A 19,284-nucleotide genomic window follows, 5' to 3' on the forward strand; every position below is an offset into this window, starting at 1 on the left:
TCGGACACCCAGGGCACAGCACAGCCATGGCCGGATGCCGGGGCGAAGGGCGGGCTCTCACAGTACACGTGAACCAGACCACAGGGGGTGAGGCCAGGAGGTAGGAGCTGGGGACACACAGAAGGCTTGGTGACACATGCCTGCCGCCACGGCCATGGCTCACATGACGCCGAAGTGAGAAATGATGAACGCCAGGCCCCTCAAGTCCCTCCGATTGAAGGTTCCCCGTGTTTCTGTTTCGGTGTCCCTCCTGCTCCATTTTGCCCACGTGGAGTGAGCCCTGACGATCTAGTATGCAGGGATCTCTGGGTTGTTTTTTTTAACGTTTGACGCCATTTATAGTTATTAGAAACTATCATCTCTATTCCCGGTGTTGTACACGATATCCTTGGAGCTTACTTTATGCCTAATCATCTGGACCTCTTAATCCTCTCCCCCTACATTGCCGTCTGGGGTATCTCTTTCTTGATCAAACTTCCTTTCTGGTGCAGTTAGGTTGTGACCGGTTTTACCCTGATACGTGCAATAATCATAAGAAAAATTAACATCCAGTCTGTCGCCCCCTGTATGAGCTACAAGCTGAAAATAATTCCTTTATATACAGTTAATCCCCAAGTAACCCAGTGAGGCCCATAGAGGCCATGGTTGTCGTTATCTTGCCGTCCCCACTGGAAGCATAGGGATGAAATTACCTACCTGCCCAAGGAGGCCCCGTGCCCCCAGACACATTGGCGTTTCTGTGAGTATTTCTTGCTTTTCTTTATAAACATTGTTTTTTATTTTTGTATTTTTTTTTGCTTTTTATTGAAGTGTAGTTGATTTACAACATTGTGTTTCAGGTGTACAGCAAAATGATTCAGTTATATGTATATATTTTATATATATATAGAGAGAGATTCTTTTTCAAATTCTTTTCCATTGTAGGTTATTACAAGGTAGTGAATATAGTTCCCTGTGCTCTACAGTAGGTCCTTGTTGATTATCTATTTTATATATAGGAGTGTGTATCTGTTAATTCCCAAATCCTAATTTGTCCCTCTCCCCCTTTCCACCTTGGTAACCATGAGTTTGTTTTGTATGTCTGAGTCTGTTTCATAAATAAGTTCATTTGTATCATTTAAAAAATATTAGATTCCACATATAAATGATATCATATGGTATGTGTCTTTGTCCGCCTTATTTCACTTAGTATGATAATCTCTAGTTGCATCCATGTTGCTGCCAATGGCATGATTTCATTCTTTTTCATGGCTGAGTAGTATTCCATTGTATATATGTACCACATCTTTGTTACCCATTCCTCTGTCGATGGACACTTAGTTGCTTCCATGTCTTGGCTATTGGGTGTAGTGCTGCAGTGAACATTGGGGTGCATGGATCTTTTTGAATTAGAGTTTTCTCCAGATATTTGGGATTGCTGGGTCATATGGTAGCTCTATTTTTAGTTTGTTAAGGAACCTCCATACTGTTCTCCATAGTGGCTGCACCAATTTACATTCCCACCAGCAGTGCGGGAGGGTTCCGTCTTCTCCACACCCTCTCCAGCATTTATTGTTGGTAGACTTTTTGATGATGGCCAGTCTGACCGGTGTGAGGTGATACCTCATTGTAGTTTTGATTTGCGTTTCTCTAATAATGAGTGATGTTGAGCACCTTTTCATGTGCCTGTTGGCCATCTGTCTGTCTTCTTTGGAGACATGTCTGTTTAGGTCTTTGGAGTGATTATTCTTTTAGGATAAATTTTTAAAAGCGAGTTTGTTTATCTGGAGGCTGTGCACATGTACAATGTGGTACCCAAATTCCCACAACACATTTCTGCGGATAATTTTCTAGTGTTTTGCCCCCAGACCATATGTGGCCCCATTTAACCCTGCATTTTTTTCCCTGTTAGCAGTGAGATGGTATGTTTACAGGACGGTGTCTGGCTCCTTACTAGGATTACGTCTTTCTTTCCTCTAACCACCACCTTTCAGTGGGAGGTGCTGACCGGCTTTCACAGTCTTGGCGGGTGGACCACATTCATTTCTTCCTCACCACGGGGTCGCAGAGATTAGAAACGGTGATCGCCAGAGCCCTGGAGGGAAGGGTGCAAGCCGTAAATGACAGTGGTCGCCCTGAGTTCTCCACCACTGGGCTCTCCTCAGGGCAGCCTTTTGGGGCCACCCGTGGAACTCAGATTCTGACAAGTATGAAATAACAGTTACAACCAGGCCCCAGCATGCAGCCAGCACCAGCTGTAATTACATCTTCGTCAGCAGGCCGTCAAAACCCAGCTCTCCTGAATCACCCAGTTCCCCTTTGTGGTTCCGTTCAAAATCGAATTTCCCTTTGCGCATGTGACAACTTGTGCGAATTGTTGGTTCTTGTCCTGTGGGGACACTTATCTGTGTGTGTGTGTGTGTGCGCGCGTGTGCGTTGCGGAGGGGAGGTGATGATGCAGAAAAAGCTTCTCTGTATATTAGGGACATACTCACTTGTTTCATCTTCCACGATTGGTCCCCAGAATTCTTGTGCCTTCGGTCTTAGAGAAAGTACTTTTTTGCCAGAATGAGTCAAGGGGTTAACATTTTTTTTTCCTTGTTGTAAATTGTTCTGTTGTTGAACTTTCATGGTTTCTGGGCTGACGTGATTAGAAATTCCCCTCCAGTATTTTTACCTGTGGCAACAACTGAATCCTTAGCCTAGGTGATGTCCATAGGGGGTGATGTAGGAGGACCCCAGGTGCTCATTCCTGTTCAAACTGGGAGCCCTGTGTCCAAGGGTCCATCCTTCTCTGCTGACCGCACACCATGACGATGACTAAAACCGCCAACCGTGACGCTTACTGAAGGGGTTTCCTAGAAGCCTACCCTTGCTTCCGTCTGTTCTGAATTTACTCTTATCTACACTATCACCCTCTTGTCCTGCCTTTCCTGGCTCTGAATTGATTATCTTTCCAGACCACCTTTTAGATGATTCTGCAAATCGAGAAAAGCAGCATGTAGGAGGAGGGGGTCTCCTGTGCAATCATTTGCTCACATATTGTACATTTTGGTGGTGTTCCTCTTTTCACAACCGATATAATCATCGTAAGAAAACTTAATTTGGGAGGGGGCATTTTTTTTCTTATTGGTGTATAGTTGCTTTACAGGATTGGGTTTATACTATACAGTAAACTGAACCAGCTGTATGTGTACATTGATCCCCTTGGTGGGAGGATTTTTGATTTAATTCAGGATTTCAGACAGAGCTGCTCTCTGTCTGAATATAGGTCATTTCTGGTTTTGACCACGTCTTTCTTGATGCTTGCGATACTGTGTTTTATTTTTATTATTTATTTTTTTATTTTTTATTTTTTGCGGTACGCGGGCCTCTCACCGCCGTGGCCTCTCCCGTTGCGGAGCACAGGCTCCGGACGCGCAGGCTCAGCGGCCATGGCTCACGGGCGCAGCCGCTCCGCGGCACGTGGGATCTTCCCGGACCGGGGCACGAACCCGCGTCCCCCGCATCGGCAGGCGGACTCTCCGCCGCTGCGCCCGCAGGGAAGCCCGATGCTGTGTTTTATGATAAGAACGATATGTGCTTGGCCCTCGCCCCCATTTCTGGCACGGAGCTCCTAAAACTCTTGGAGTTTCCCAAGCGTTGAGAGCCTGAAAGGTGTCTCTTGTTATGTTCATGAGGTGTGCCCTTTGGAACTCACTCAAGGATGGTAGCTGGTTGCCAGGGAAACCAACCAGCAGCTAAAGGGTTGGAATTTTCATTCCCATCCCCTGACCTCTCGGGACGGGGAGAGGGGCTGGGGGTTGAGTCCATCACCGATGGCCAATAATTTAATCAATGGTGCCCGTGTCATGAAGCCTCCATAAAACCCCCAAAGGTCAGGGTTCAAATAGTTTCCTAGTTCGTGAACACGTGGCGGTACCAGGAAAGTGACAACCTGGAGAGGGTTTGGGGGTCCCCTGCCCCCTCCCCAGATCTCACCCTCTGCATCTGTCCCATCTGGCTTTTCCTGAGTTATCTGCTGTTATAATAAACCAGTGATCTAGTGAGTAAAATATCTCCTGACTTCTGCGAGCCATTCTAGCAAATTAACTGAACCCCAGGAGGGGTCATGGCAACCTTCCATCTATAGCCGGTTGGTCCGAGGCACAGGTGGCCACCTGGCGTCGGAATTGTGGTAGAGGGAGGGGTGGTCCTGGGGGACTGAGCCCTTCCCCTGTGGGGTCTGAGGCTACCTCCAGGTAGATGTGTCAGAATGGAGTTGAATGGTAGGACACCCAGCTGGAGTCTCAGAATTGCTTGTTGGTCTTGGAAAAGCCACACTTGGGAACTGGTGATCAAAATCTTAGAGCTTTCAGAGGTGCCTTATGAATTCTCCATAAATGCCCATATATTTATTGCATTTATTCCTAATTATTTCCTGAAATGCTGATGTTTGTTTCGGTTCTGAATAGGGTTTATTAAAAATGTTACAGACTCTGAACACATCAGAATAAAATATTTAAACGTCAATAATAAATGAGCACACGTCATCACAGCATCTGCCACGCCCTGCTTTGCTCCAGATGCACATTCCTTCCTCCCCCAAGACGTAACCCCTATCCCAGGTGTGGTGTTACCCATTCTCCTGTTTCTCATTACGTGGGTGTGTCTCTGAAATTTAAGTTTGCGTTTTTTCATCCTGACATAAGTAGAGTAATGTCTGTGATGTACTTTCTTTGCACCATAAATTTGTTTCCTGGGGTCGTTGTCATAAATGACCACAAATCAGGTGGGTTAAAACCACAGGCATCCACCCTCCCCCATCCTGGAGGCCAGACGTCTGAGGTCAAGGTGGCCCAGGGCCGCGCTCCCTCCAGAGGCTCCAGGGGAGGGTCCTTCCCGCCCCTTCCAGCTTCTGGGGGCTCCAGGCGTCCCTGGGCTCGTGGCCGCGTCCCTCCCGTCTCTGCCTCTTGTCTTCATGTGGCTTCTCCTCTGTGTCTGGGTCTCTCCTGTTCTGTCTCTTAGAAGGACCCTTGGATGTAGAGCCACCTCATCCAGGAGGACCACATCTCAGAACCTTCATGGCTGCAAAGACCGCATTTCCAAATACAGTCCTGTTCGGGGACTAGGGCTTCAACATGTCTTTTGAGGGGTCACAGTTTACCCCAAAGCACTTAGTATTAAATGTCGGCGATCTGCCGATGTTGATGCATGTAGAAGTAGGTTATTGCTTTCCATCCCTGTGAAGTCGTCCAGCTGCACATACATCATGGTTCAGAGTCATTCTCAGGGTCAAGGACACTTGGGTTCTTAACGGTTCTTTCCTGTTACTGCAGCTTTGCCGTGAAGGGTCCTCCATGGATCTCCACATCTCACTTTCTCTAGGGAATATCACAGGCAGTGACATTTTAAGGCTAGAAGGTTCTCACATGCTCACGTTTCCTGGGAATTCCATTTGGTTTTCCCAGTGCACAGTCCAGGGACTGAGAATTCCCAGTGGTTTACATCTTCATCATATGCGTTAAGTGTTGGACTTTTCAGTCTTTGCCAGCTTGGGTCCACTGCCGAGCTCTTCAGTCCTGGTGCAGGAAATGGCATTTGCTGTGTGTTAATTTGCATTTGCGTTTTCCGCGGTATCCTTGTGGTGGAACGGTGTCCGTGGGATTCTTTGGCATCTGGACGCTGGCTTCTGGGAAATGCCTCTTCCCCGTTTTTCTAGGGGGTGTTTAGCCTTTGTGTTTTGGATTCATCTCTGTTCTTTATTCTGTCTGTTGGTTTGTATCGGTTATGTATGTTGCCGATACTTTTTCCTTTGTATTTTCTGCTTCAAGAACATACAAGAAAGTAATATTGTATGGTTATAACCAAAGATATTGGAACATAGGAGAAAAATATTTTGAAAATGGAGGAAAAAAAATAGATACATGTATATCTGTGTGTATATCTGCACACACGTACATATACATGCATACATATAGATGGAGTATGTGGCATATATCATTTGTGGAATGCACGTTGATTTATAACTTCCTAGATGCACATAGTTATATGGAAGATTATTTATTCAAGGGACAGGATTCCTTCTCAAGTAATTTTGATATATTAAGTACGGGGCTTCCCTGGTGGCCCAGTGGTTCAGAATCCACCTGGCAATGCAGGGGACACGGGTTCGAGTCCTGGTCCGGGAAGATCCCACATGCCGCGGAGCAACTTAGCCCGTGCACCACAACTACTGAGCCTGTGCTCTAGAGCCCGTGAGCCACAACTACTGAGCCCGCGTGCCACAGCTCCTGAAGCCCGTGCGCCTAGAGCCCGTGCTCCACAACAAGAGAAGCCACTGCAATGAGAAGCCCGCGCACCACAAAGAGTAGCCCCCACTCGTGGCAACTAGAGAAAGCCCGCATGCAGCAACAAAGACCCAACGCAGCCAAAAATAAATGAATGAATGAATGAATAAATTTATAAAAAAAGAAATATTGAGATTCCAAACTTTCTATCCCATTATCAGAAGAATCACATTATAACGGCCTCACTGATGACAATGTTCAGTATACTCTGAGCCTGCACTGCCTGTGGTGATGGCTTTGTGATTCATGGTATGTGGGAACAGGGAAATATAATTTCAAAATATAGGAAAACAATGTTAAAGAAAATAAATGTCTATTTCATTTTAAAAAAACAACAAGAAAAGAACAGACAAAAACATGATTTTACCAATTCCATCCCTGACATCTTCTACTTTCTAATAGATTTTCAGTCTCAATTTTTTTTTTAGCCATATGCTTATTTAATCTGCATATATGGATCAGACTGTCTCCTTTGTGTGCTGCTTTTGGAAATGTCCCCATCTACTCTCTAGGCAATTAAATAGTAGCTCATGTATCATTTGTCCTGGTAGCTAATTTGTTATTTTGAAGGGAAAACATCTAATGTTTCTCTCTGAAGAATACTTATACCTATTATCATTTGTATATTATACTTGATCGTATGCTATGTTGTATATCATTCCTATCTTGCTTTTTTTTTTGAGAAATTTATATATTTATGTTTGGCTGCGTTGGGTCTTTGCTGCTGTGCGCGGGCTTTCTCTTAGTTGCGGCGAGCGGGGGCTGCTCTTCGTTGTGGTGTGCGGGCTTCTCATTGTGGTGGTTTCTCTTGTGGCAGAGCTCGGGCTCTAGGCACACGGGCTCAGTAGTTGTGGCTCACGGGCTTAGTTGCTCCGCGGCAGGTGGGATCTTCCCGGACCAGGGCTCGAACCTGTGTCCCCTGCATTGGCAGGCAGATTCACAACCACTGCGCCGCCATGGAAGTCCTCCTATCTTACTTTTTAAAAAATAAAGTATCAGTTTAATTTTATGAAAACCTGACCTACGGGGCACAGGGTTAGACAACTATGGGTTGGCTGCATGGTTTTGAGAATAAAGTTTTATTGGCACACGTGGCTGCTTTCGTGTTACAAAGGCAGAGTTGAGTAGTTACAACAGAAACCGAAAAGCCCACAGAAGTCAAAAGCATTTCTTGTCTGGCCGTTTGCAGACAAAGCTGGCTGGCTCTGACCTAGAGAGGGGACTGCATTTTAGTTTCCTTTCCTCCCTTATGTGGGTGGTGTGGGTCAGTACATTCCCTAGAAGGGGTGGTCTTTATTTCTCGAAAGATCCTGACCGTCGTGGAGCTTTATTCTGTGGGATTCTGTTCCCCAGCGACTTCACTGAGCACTTGCTTAGTGATATTTATCCTGGAGCTGGAGATCCCCTTTCTGTGCTGTTTTTTGACAAGTGTGGATGGTAAAGTTTTGATGATTTGTTTAAAAAAAAAAAAGGGAAGAAAGAAAAGAGAGAGAATTAAGAAGCTTTCTATTTCCTGCCCTTTTGCTTCGGAATAGTCTAATGGTCACGAGAAGCTTTTGAAAAGTGGAACGATTCCCTTTGAAAACTCTCAGGGTTTGGGAGTTTTCAGAAAAGGAATTCTAAGTCAGCTTTCAAAACGCCTCCATGCTTGTTGCTTGCTTGAGGGTTTCTTCCTCTTCTGTGGTTGGTTCTCGCAGCATTCTCCTATCGATAGAATCGTCTGTTTCCAGTGTTAGACTTGATGTGTTTTTACTAAACCTCTTTCCTCCAGCTCGGGAATGCTCCTGATTCCAGTTGAATGAAGTCAGCTACTCCCCTGGGCTCCGTTTAGACCTTCATTAACTCTTTTCAGTTTGCTTTTTCTCAGCTCACCTTTTAGTCTCTCAATTCTCAAGCAAGGGATGTTAAAATTTTTCAAATTTTAAGTTCTTTTGCTAGCAAAACATCCACGCTTAGACATACTCCCTATTCCTCCAGGAATCCCTGTACATCCCGAGAGAGTACGTGGTGTTCTTTCTTTGTGGTCCAACATTGAGGTGAAGCTTGCACCTGCGAATCATTTGTTAAAAATCTTTTGATCATCACATGCACATTTGGGTTTAAAATGTGCAACCACAGGGCACTGAGTAATGGTGCTTTCATATATAAGAGAGGAAATTATGGAAACTGTAGCATTACGTAGCGGAAGCCTATTTGTTACCATGGTAATAAAGCAAAAGTGATGTGAGTTGTAAAAAGAAAAAAGTTGTAGGACAGTGGCAGGCTCTGATGTCACCTTTGTAATGATGATTGTATGTCATCATTATACGTATTATTTCATTACCCGTACGTGTGTGTGCATGCATTGTGTGAAGTCTTCAAGGGTGTGCCCTCAGTCCCTGGGGGCCCGGGGGGGAGTGTAGAGGATTTATGTGTCTTTATGTCCCTTTATGTCCCTTTATGTCATTTAATGGCATTCTTTTCTATCACTCCGAAACCTCTATTCTACACGTTATCAAAAGCCGTGGACTTGATTCCAAATTCAGAGCCGGTCCCCTGGGTAAACCAGTTAGTACCTTGAAACAACCCAGCAGGTTGATACATTCATAAAGATAAGAGGCTTAATTGGTTCTTTCTACAAGCAAGTCAAGACCATTCCATTTGTCTGTGCCGTAGGGTCAGGGAAGGTCTTCAGAGGGAGTGAGTGCCCTTCAGGCATCTAGGAAGCAGTTAGTAGCGTCATAAATCAAATCTAGCTCCGATAGAGAAAACCTGCATCTCCCAGAGGCCGTCGGGCCCTTGCATTTGGGGGTGTCATCCTGGCTGCCTCCCCCCACCCCCTCAAGGTCAACGCGTACCACGAAAAAATCGTACCACGGTTTTCAATGCTGACTACATCTGGTCCCCTGGTCGGGGCTCCTGTCCAATAAGCCCTTTGAAATTCCCTTTAGCAGGTCTCCAATTACAAACGATCACGTCTCCCCTGTGGAGTGTGCCCTTGTCAGAATAACATATATGGCTGGCTGTGGTTGGTTCCCTTCACCGTGCATCTAAATCTGTCCAGCGAAGACAGATCAGAAAGTCTGGTTCTCGGATGGATGCGCTCAGCGGCTGAGAGGCCTGGTTAAGCACCTCAAGGACACACGTCCAGGGAGCCTTCTGTCTCACCTCTGAGTCCTGAGCTGCTCCGTTGTTGGGGACCAAACATCCAAGTGCAAGCACGCTGTCCCAGCAGCTTAAGACATGTGACACCCCCAGTTGCATTCCATCATGTCATAGGGACCCGCCATCCATGACTCCAGGCTCCTTGGAGGTCAGCCTCTGGCCGGAGATGCTGGGTGACCCAGGGGAAGCCCAAGGTCATCACAGGGGTCCTCATAAGAGAGGCTGGGGGGCTGAGGGTCAGAGAGGGAGAAGTGACGGCAGAAGCAGAGGTCATGGCTTCCTGGCTTTGAAGGTGGAACAGAGGACCACGGGCCAGGGGATGCAGTGGCCTCTCAGAGCTGAAAGAGGCAAGGAAACACTCTCCCCACGACACCTCCAGAAGGAGTACAGCGCTGCCCACACCTGGATTTTCGCCCAGATCCACTGTATGCTCCTGACCTCTTAGAATTGGAAGAAGATGATACCTTTGTGCTGTTTTGAGCCATGATTTTGTGATAGTTCCCAAGAGCCCCCAGAGGAAATTCATACACTCCCCTCTCTCCTTAGATCTCAAGTGTCCAGACCATCACCTTGTGGCTTTTTAAGCTCCTTGCCTTCAGATCCTGCCCTTCTGGGGCACGTTGATAAGACTCACCTCTCAGGTGGGCGCCTGCGTCACCTACCTGTGCCGGGCGCTGCCCCGGACGCCACGAGGGAGTCCTTCTTGAAGCATCAGCCCCTCCCATCCTGATGATGGCTTTGACGCACGTCTTAGAAACACCCAGGTGACGCCCACGACATGCTGGATGTCGCACAGCACTTTGTAAACATCGGCGTGTTTAATCTGTATTCCAAGACCACGGGGCGGGCACGAATCCTGCCCCCAGTTTACCAAGGGGAACGTGGAGGGATTTTTTTTTTAACATTAGAAACGATTCGGTTTTATGAATGAACATATATTAAAATTCACAGTTTATAGTATACTGTAAATAAAGTCTTTCAGAAATCCACTGTAGGGTCCTTGATCGAAGCAAAGGTGACAAGCTTTCAAGAAACATCCTTGTCCTTCCGATACCGTGATCTGAGGATGGTGCACGTCACGCACCAGGCATGATGGAGTGTGTTTCCTGGGTGCCGTGTGCTGGGAAATGCATATCGGATTCTGAATAGACAGGAAGGTGCTCTAAACAGTGCTCTTTCTGGGATAAATAACATCTCCCATTTTCTATACACCTTAGGGAAAAAAAAAAAAGATCACATCACCTCAGATGGGATTCCCTAGGAGGCATGGAGCAGGGAGTTAGGGTGTGATGTCCTTCAGACTCGTGACATCTCTCTGCACAGAGCTGTGAAGACAGTTAATAGGGCATCGGGAGGTATGTCCCAACATCGTACCAGGCAGTGGGTACTCCTGCTTCCTCAGCAATCTTCATGAGTGCTGAAAGGAGGAGGACGGTGTCAATGATCTGCCCTTGCAGTGGATGCAGGACACAAAAGGTGCAGCCCTTGGAGGGGGTTGAAGGCTGGGCTAAGGTCCAAGGAGCCTGAACCAGGCTGGGACCATCAGTGATGCAGAAGTAGCTCAAGATGAGGGTGGCCATACTGTCATTTCTCCCTTGTCTGCTGGGTCCCTCATCAGAACCCCAGATCCCCACAAACGGTGTGAGCTACCCCCATCTCCATTCTCCCCAGGACAACTGGTCCCAGCCCCAATGAGTGTCTTAGATGTTGGGTCTGGACCTCCTCCCAGGACGCCCGATAACAGATGTCAATAGTGGTGTTGTTACAGATGGCCAGTAGGCACACGAAAAGATGCTCAACATCACTAATTATTAGAGAAATGCAAATCGATACTACAGTGAGGTATCACCTCACACTGGTCAGAATGGCCATCGTTAAAAAGTCTACAAATAACAAATGCTGGAGAGGGTGTGGAGAAGAAGGGAGCCCTCCTACACTGTTGGGGGGAATGTAAGTTGGTGTAGCCACTATGGAAAACAGTATGGAGATTCCTCAGAAAACTAAAAATAGAGCTACCATATGATCTAGCAATCCCACTCCTGGACATATATCCAGACAAAACTCTAATTCAAAAAGATACGTGCACCCCAGTGTTCATAGCAGCACTGTTTACAATAGCCAAGACATGGAAACAACCTAAATGTCCATCAACAGAGGAGTGGATAAAGAAGATGTGGTACATGTACACAATGGAATATTACTCAGCCATAAAAATGAACAGAATAATGCCACTTGCAGCAACATGGATGGACCTGGAGATGATCCTACTGAGTGAAGTCAGTCACACAGAGAAAGACACATACCATGTGATCTCACTTACATGTGGAATCTAAAATATGGCACAAATGAACTTATCTACCCAACAGAAACAGACTCACAGACACAGAGAACACAGTTGTGGTTGCCAAGGGGGAGGGGAGATGGGGGAGGGATGGGTGGGAGTTTGGGATTAGCAGATGCAAACTATTATATAGAGAATGGATAAACAACAAGGTCCTACTGTAGAGCACAGGGAACTCTTCTCTATCCTGTGATAAACCATCATGGAAAAGAATATGAAAAAAGAAAGTGTCTATATGTGTATAACTGAGTCACTTTGCAGCAGAAATTAGCACAGCATTGTAAATCAACTGTACTTCAAAAAAACCCCCCAAAACAGCGATGTTGTAGGATCAGATGCACCCAGCCTACAGAGCAGCCCGTGGACTGGAGGGCATGGTGGGATGGACCTGGGGTCTGGTTAGAGGCCGGTGCAGAGGGGCAGCAGGAGTTCATTTTGAAAATGATTCTAGAGACCAAGTCAGCCGTCTTGACTGCTTGCCCGTGGAAAGTGAACCAAGAAAGACTCGGGTCATTTGGGGTTTCTGACTCAGGGAAGTCGGGTACATGGTGGTGGCTGTCCAGGAAACGGGGGAACTGGCAGGTGGGGATGGAAGGATGATTGACCCTGAGGTGTGTCCGTAGGGTCTCTACCTCTGGGTACCAGCTGGGCTGCTCTGAGCGTCTGTGTGCAGCTCAGAGGAGCAGGTGGAATTTGTGGTTGCAAACATGCAGGCAGGAAGGGAGGTGACCCACGAGGCCGTGGGTGTGGGTGACGCCCCCATCATGGCTGATGAGGAAGATGGGGAGGGTTGGAGTCTCTGGAAGAAGCAAGACCTGGCCGTTCCGTGCAGCACCTCCCCTCCGTCCTCTCTGCCCCTCATTTTCGTAATTTGTTAATTCTGGATAATACCATCTCCTAAGACTGTTGTGAGCATTGCTGACATAATACGTGGGAAAGCATTTGCAACACTGTAAAGCCCTGGATAATTACGTAGTTATAAGGCGTTCGTGTTCCCCTCTCACCGCACACAGCTCGCGGCTCTGTTATGCACAGTGTGAACCCCACCCTCTGCTCTCTTTCCTTCGCTTTATTTTATTTATTTAGTTTTTGTGCGCTTGTGCCCAGCCCTCGACCCATCACCTCTGCTGGTTTTCCGCTCCAGGGGCGCAGGGGCTCTTATCTAAATGATCTCTCTTGGCTTTTTGGCTTCATGCAGAGAAAAACTTCAGCTGTAATACGCGGTGCTCTCCCCAGCCCTGCGCCCCGGGCCCCCGGCGTGCGTCTGTCCTTCAGGGATTCCGAAGCCTCTGATAAAAGCCGCCACGTTTCCTACCGGGGTTTGGCTTCCCATTTGAGACATCTCTGCTTTCTTACAAGTCTCCAAGAGGATCTTAGTTGTTTTTTTTTTAAGCTGCAGGTAAAATGGGAGATGTTATTTATCCCAGAGGGACCACTGTTTAGAGCATCTTGTTATCTATTCAGAATCCGACTCTCATTTCCCAGCCCATGGCACCCAGGAAACACACTTCATCGTGCTTGGAAGAGCTCCTATCAATGACAAGTGAACAGGGACAGATAATCCAGTTGTGCTGGGAGCTGCAGCAGGTGTCCCTGGGAGGTACAGCCTTCATTTTAACAATTGTAGGAGGTACCGTCCTCAGGTCCACGGTGTCGTCAGAACAAGGATGTTTCCCGAACGCTTGTCATCTTTATTTTGATCAAGGATCCTACAGCGGATTTTTGAAATGCATTATTTAGACGATGAACTGTGAATTGAATATGTGTTCATTCATAAAACTGAATCGGTTTTAATATGTTAAAAAATCCCTGCATGTCCTCCTCTGTAAATTAGAGGCTGTATTTGTGTGCACGTCGTGGTGTTGGGATACAGACTAAATGTGCCAACATTTACGAAGTGTTTTCCAATATCCAGCACAGCCTGGGTGCCACATGGATGTTTCTGAGACGTGTTTCGAAGGCATCATTAGGAATGGGGGTGGGGGGATGCTTCAGAAGGATTCCCTCGTGGTGTTCAGGGCAGCGCCTGGCACACGTAAGTGCTGCAGGAGTTTCTGCTGCTCCCACCGAAGCTGCTTGGACCACTACCATGACCTCTTTTGTCTGCTGGGTTCTAGCTCAAAAGGATGTGGGGAAAGGTGTGCTGGTTATTTCCTCTTCATGCTTTTTAGATAACCTGAAGACATCCTCGTTTAAATATAGAGTTGGGACATGTAGTCATCAGCTCAGGCTGCCCCGGTAGAACACTGCAGACTGGGCAGCTTAAACAACAGACATTTGTTTCTCCAGGTTTCGGAGCCTGGGAGTCTGAGATTACGGTGTGGGCAGATTAGTCCCTGGCGAGGCTGTCTTCCTGGCTTACAGATGCTGCCTTCTTGCCGTGTCCTCACGTGGTGGAGAGGGAGCTCTGGGGCATCTTCTTTTCTTTTAAGGACACTAATCCTATCCTGGGGGCCCCACCCTCATGACCTCATCTAACCCTAATCCCCTCCCAAAGGCTCCATCTCCTAATAGCACCCCGTCGGGGATAAGAGCTTCAGTGTATGAACTCGGGGGTTGCACACATTCCATCCATAGCAGGACGTATGCATTCACTGGACACCTGTTTCAGAAGCATCTCCCACCCGCCATGGACGTTGCTGGTCTCAGGTCTATGTGGCAGAACCTGAGCATCGGGGGCTGGACACCCACACAAACACCTGGCATCTGGGTGAGGAAGCTGAGGCTAACGGAGAGTGGGTGGCTTTAGCAAGATCTCCTGGGTCACGAGAGGTGACGCAGAAATTGAACCCTGGTCCTGGGACCCGCAATTCTTTGGTGCCACTCCCTCCTCCAGAGGATGTAGCTAAATGTCCCAAAGTTAAAGTTGGGCGTGGGAGGGAGTGTGTGTTGTGCATGTGACCGAGTGTGTGTGTGTGCCTGCTTATACACACATGTGTGCATCTCAGCGTCTACCAGACTTCCTTCCTTTCACTCAGGCATGATGTGTCATCACCCTGATGGGTGAGGGTTAGGACAGTGACATCGGATGTTGGGAAGAAGAAATGCGTAAAACCGTCCATTTCGTGAGCTGTCAAAACATTTAGGAATTAAAAAGTACAAATGAAATCTCATTTCGTCTATCTTTATCATCTGCCCAGGGCTTGGAAATGTTCTGCAAATGCTCGGGGGTGGCTGTTTTTAGCCCAGCATCTATCATGTGTTTAAGTGGGATAAGTGGATGAGATTAATTCTCCGTGAGATGCATGAGCACGAAGAACAGCTCTTTTTTTTTTCCTGTCCTTTTCTATGTCAGAGAACTACCTGGCTGGGCAGGGCCACCCTGGGTGAGTGTGTGTACATGCATGTAAGTGTATTTGTGTGCATGGGTGTATATGTGTGTGCATGTGAATGCACGTGTATGTGAATGCATGAGGGTATGTGTGTGTGCCTATGAATGTGTGTGCATGGCAGTATATGTGTGTGCATGTGAATGTGTGCATGTGACTGTGTGCATGGGGGTATATGTGTGTGCATGTGAATGTGTGCATGGGGTATATGTGTGTGCATGGGGGTGTATGTATGTGAATGTGTGCATGGGGTATATGTGTGTGCATGTGAATGTGTGTGCATGTGGTTGTGAATGTGTGTATGGGTGTATTTGTATGAGTGCACGTGACTCTGTATGGGTGTGTGTGCATGTGACTGTGCATGGGGGTATATGTGTGTGAATGTGTGTGTGGATGGGTGTATATGTGTGCATGGGCGTGTGTGCATGTGAATGCATGTGTGCATGGGTATATGTGTGTGTGCATGGGGGTATGTGTGTTTGCATGTGAATGTGTCATGTAAACGTGTGTGAATGTGTGTGTGGATGGGTGTATATGTGTGTGCATGTGACTGTATGCATGGGGTATATGTGTGTGCGTGTGAATGTGTGTGTGGATGGGTGTATATGTGTGTGCATGTGACTGTATGCATGGGGTATATGTGTGTGCATGTGAACGTGTGTGTGGATGGGTGTATACGTGTGTGTGCATGGGGTATATGTGTGTATGCATGTGACTATGCATGGGGGTATATGTGTGTGCATGTGAATGTGTGCATGTAAATGCGTGTGTGTGCGTGTGAATGTGTGTGTGAATGGGTGTATGTGTGTGTGTGCATGGGGGTATATGTGTGTGCATGTGAATGTGTGTGTGTATGGGTGTAAATGTGTGAGTGCGTGTGACTGTGTGTGCACGGGGGTATATGTCTGTGCTTCGAAGTCCCTTTCCTTCAGAAACAGGATGATCAACAGATTTGCATTGCAGTCCCGTCTCCTGACAGTAGCTGAATTTTGGGCCCAGTGCTGTGCCCTTTGGGCATCCCACGCTCATGCCCGGCACACCACAGGCAGTACCTTCTGAAACTGCCATCCTTGTGTCTTAGCTGGACATGCAGATCACAAGCACTGTTACCCAGACAAGAGGACTTTCAACCTGTGGGGAAATGGACCCCCAGATAAGGCCCGCTGGAGGACCCAAAAGAAGCAGCCTCTAGAGAGGGCTGGACGCATCCCAGGGAAATCCCAGGAGCGGGGGAGCCTGCGGCTGCAACAAAGCAGGTGTTTCTGATGGAGGTGACTCACTCGGGGGGTGGATCACGGCAGGGGGTTTCTGGGCATGGACCCCTGAATCCTCGGCCTGGAGAACGGTTGACTTACGAAGCAAGCTCGTCCCAGGAGCCAATTGAAGGATCTGTTTGCCAAGGAGGTGTAAATCCAGCCTAACAAGAACGTCTCGGACACCACTGAAGGGAAGAGCAGTTCCTCTGTCTTGTAATAACGTATAACGGAAAATCACCTGGAAAATGTATGTGTGGGACCCTCCCAGCTCTCACCCTGCGGCCCACGCTGTTCACGGGGCTGTGCCTGGTCTGGATTTTATCACAAAAGTGGAATCACAAGGAGATGCCGTCTTGGATTCTGCGAGTCGTTCTTGGAAATCCTCAGCCCTGCAGGGGTCCTGGGTACCCCAGTACCTATAGTCAGTGGGTCCGGAGTGCAGGAGGACCCCAGAGACGTGCGGTGAGCGCAGTTAAGGAGAACCGAGGCCATAAACACGCACAGGCTTTGCCACCTCTGGGTGGACAGCACCAGAATCGAATCACAGTTGAGGTGGAAACAGAACCCTGGTCCTAGCCACTGCCCCAGGAAGACAGGTAAATCCAACATCCGTTCCCAGAAAACAGACTCAGGGCACATGCGACGTGCAGGCAGCGTCTCCTATTTAAATGAGTAAATCCTTTTTTCTTGGAGGACTTTTTGCTTAATACATCTGAAAAGAATGGCATATACAGAAAACCAGATGTGAGAAAGTATCGGAGCAACACTGACGAATTGACAAGGATGAGACTTGGGGGTGGTGGAATAGGTGACCTACGCGTTTCTAAAAGTTGGAAACTGCAACTAAAATAAGATGAAAAAACCCCTATCAACACTTGGGGAAAAAACCCCCAAACACTTAGGAGTCTTCATAAGACTGCGTGTCAGATCAATATGCTTTATGCTTTATAACTGACATATAACATTGTATAACTTTATCTCCATAAAAAAGTAGTAGAATCCTGTCTAAAGGAGCTCGTTGCTACAGTGAAATGAATGTTTTTTCCTGGAGAGGCATGACCCCTGACCCCTCCTGACCCCATGGCCACCCCTTCCCACCCCGTCCCAACACATGAGAACACAGCCTTTCCAATAATGCGTGTTCCCCTCAGCGGACTTCCTTGCAAACCTTCACGCTCCTCCTGGGAGACGCCCGTATGTTTCAGATTGTCTTCGTCAACTCATGTCTTGACCGTAGGGTCCCAGGATCTTGCTTCCTTGAGTATGGGACCCGGTAACATCAAAGGAACAGTTAACCTGGCTGCCCTCCGCAGTTTCCCATCTTTGTCATGTCCAGTGTTTTTGGCAGGTGGGTACACAGCCCTCTTGGGAGATCACACGGGGAGGTGTTGGTCTTCCAGACAATACCTTCAAAGTCGCGGCTTCTCTGCCTGTCAGGTGGCTCCGTGGAGTAAAGGAAGCTTTGCCCTGCACTTCTCTTTTTAACCTTCTCCAGCCCGATTATAAGTGCCAGGGGACATTTGTCATCACGACTTCCGAGATAGCCCTTTTGAGCACGTCTGAATCCAGAAAAATGTGACCGTGGGGTTGTTTCCTGGCCTGCGTGTGTACCTGAGGGTCCCACAATGGTACACTCTTAGAGGCACACGAGAAGGACCAGGGCTAGGCGCGTTGAGCGGATTTCCAAAAGTGTGTTACATGCGATGAGCTCCTGAAAAGTCATTGTCATGACAGTAAGATGAGGGAATTATGTAGGTTTCTGGATATTGAATCGTAGCCCCAAAGCCCCTCACTTCCCACAAGGTCTAATCCCTTGAACTTCTCTGCCTGGTTCTTTTAATCCACTGGTTCTTTTTTTTTTTTTTTTTGCAGTTTTTAAAAAATTATAGTTGATTTACAGTGTTTCAGGTGTACAGAAAAGTGATTCAGTTTTATATATATATCTATGTTCTTTTTCTGATTCTTTTCAATTACAGGTTCTTACAAGATTTTGAATATAGTTCCCTGTGCTGTACAGTAGGACCTTTACATATAATAGTGTGTGTCTGTTAGTCCCAAACTCCTAATTTATCCCTGCCCCCGTTTCCCCTTTGGTATCTGTAGCTCTGTTTTCTGTTTGTGAATCTGTTTGTGTTTCATAAATAAGTTCATTTGTATTACTTTTTAGACTCTGCATGTAAGTGATGTCATGTGGTATTTGTCTTTGTCTTACTTCACTTAGTACGATAATCTCTAGGTCCATCCGTGTTGCTGCAAATGGCATTATGTCATTCTTTCCATGGCTGAGTAATACTCCACCACACACACACACACAGAGTTATATATATACACTCCACCACCCCACGTCTTCTTCTAATCCACTGACCATGCCCAGGGACCAGCTCCCAACCCAAAACACAGGGTGTCTGGCATTCAAACCTTCCTCCTTCCCTCCTACTGCCCGAGGTCCACTTTTCTCAATCTCTTCTCAGCCTTTCAAGCTTTTTCTTGAACTTACAGTTCTCCTGCTGTAACTCTCCTCACTACATGGAAACCAAGAACCTTTCTGCCGTCTCGACGTTTCCACCTCAAATTGCTAAATGTCGTGCGTTCAACACAGAGGCGGAACCGTCATCTGCTCTGAGCCAACGAGGAAGCATTTCAGTTTCATCAGGCGTTGGCCAGACAGCAGAAACGAACACCACGTTGTAAACAACTCTACTTCAATAAAAATAAACTTTTTAGAAAAGAGTTGGAGACCTGAGTATTTACACTGGGGTCTTCGTATGCATCTATCGAAATGGATTAACCCAATGTGGAAGTACAACCCACTTGGGTTCACCTTCCTGCACCCATGGAGGCTGGGCTGCCCCACCCTGTCCGGCCCGGCTTTGTGCCTGAGTCCATGGAAGAAGGTCGGAGGTGCT

The 19,284-nt window shown here is 47.3% G+C and overlaps 1 protein-coding gene across 1 annotated transcript in view; it reads left to right on the top strand.

Moving 5' to 3' along the window:
- Positions 1–19,284, top strand: part of DHRSX (dehydrogenase/reductase X-linked) — a 188,572-nt gene that overhangs the window by 168,729 nt on the left and 559 nt on the right. The gene's annotated exons all lie outside the window — the stretch shown is intronic.

This window comes from Lagenorhynchus albirostris, chromosome X (assembly GCF_949774975.1).
Source record: "Lagenorhynchus albirostris chromosome X, mLagAlb1.1, whole genome shotgun sequence".
Lineage (NCBI taxonomy): Eukaryota > Metazoa > Chordata > Mammalia > Artiodactyla > Delphinidae > Lagenorhynchus > Lagenorhynchus albirostris.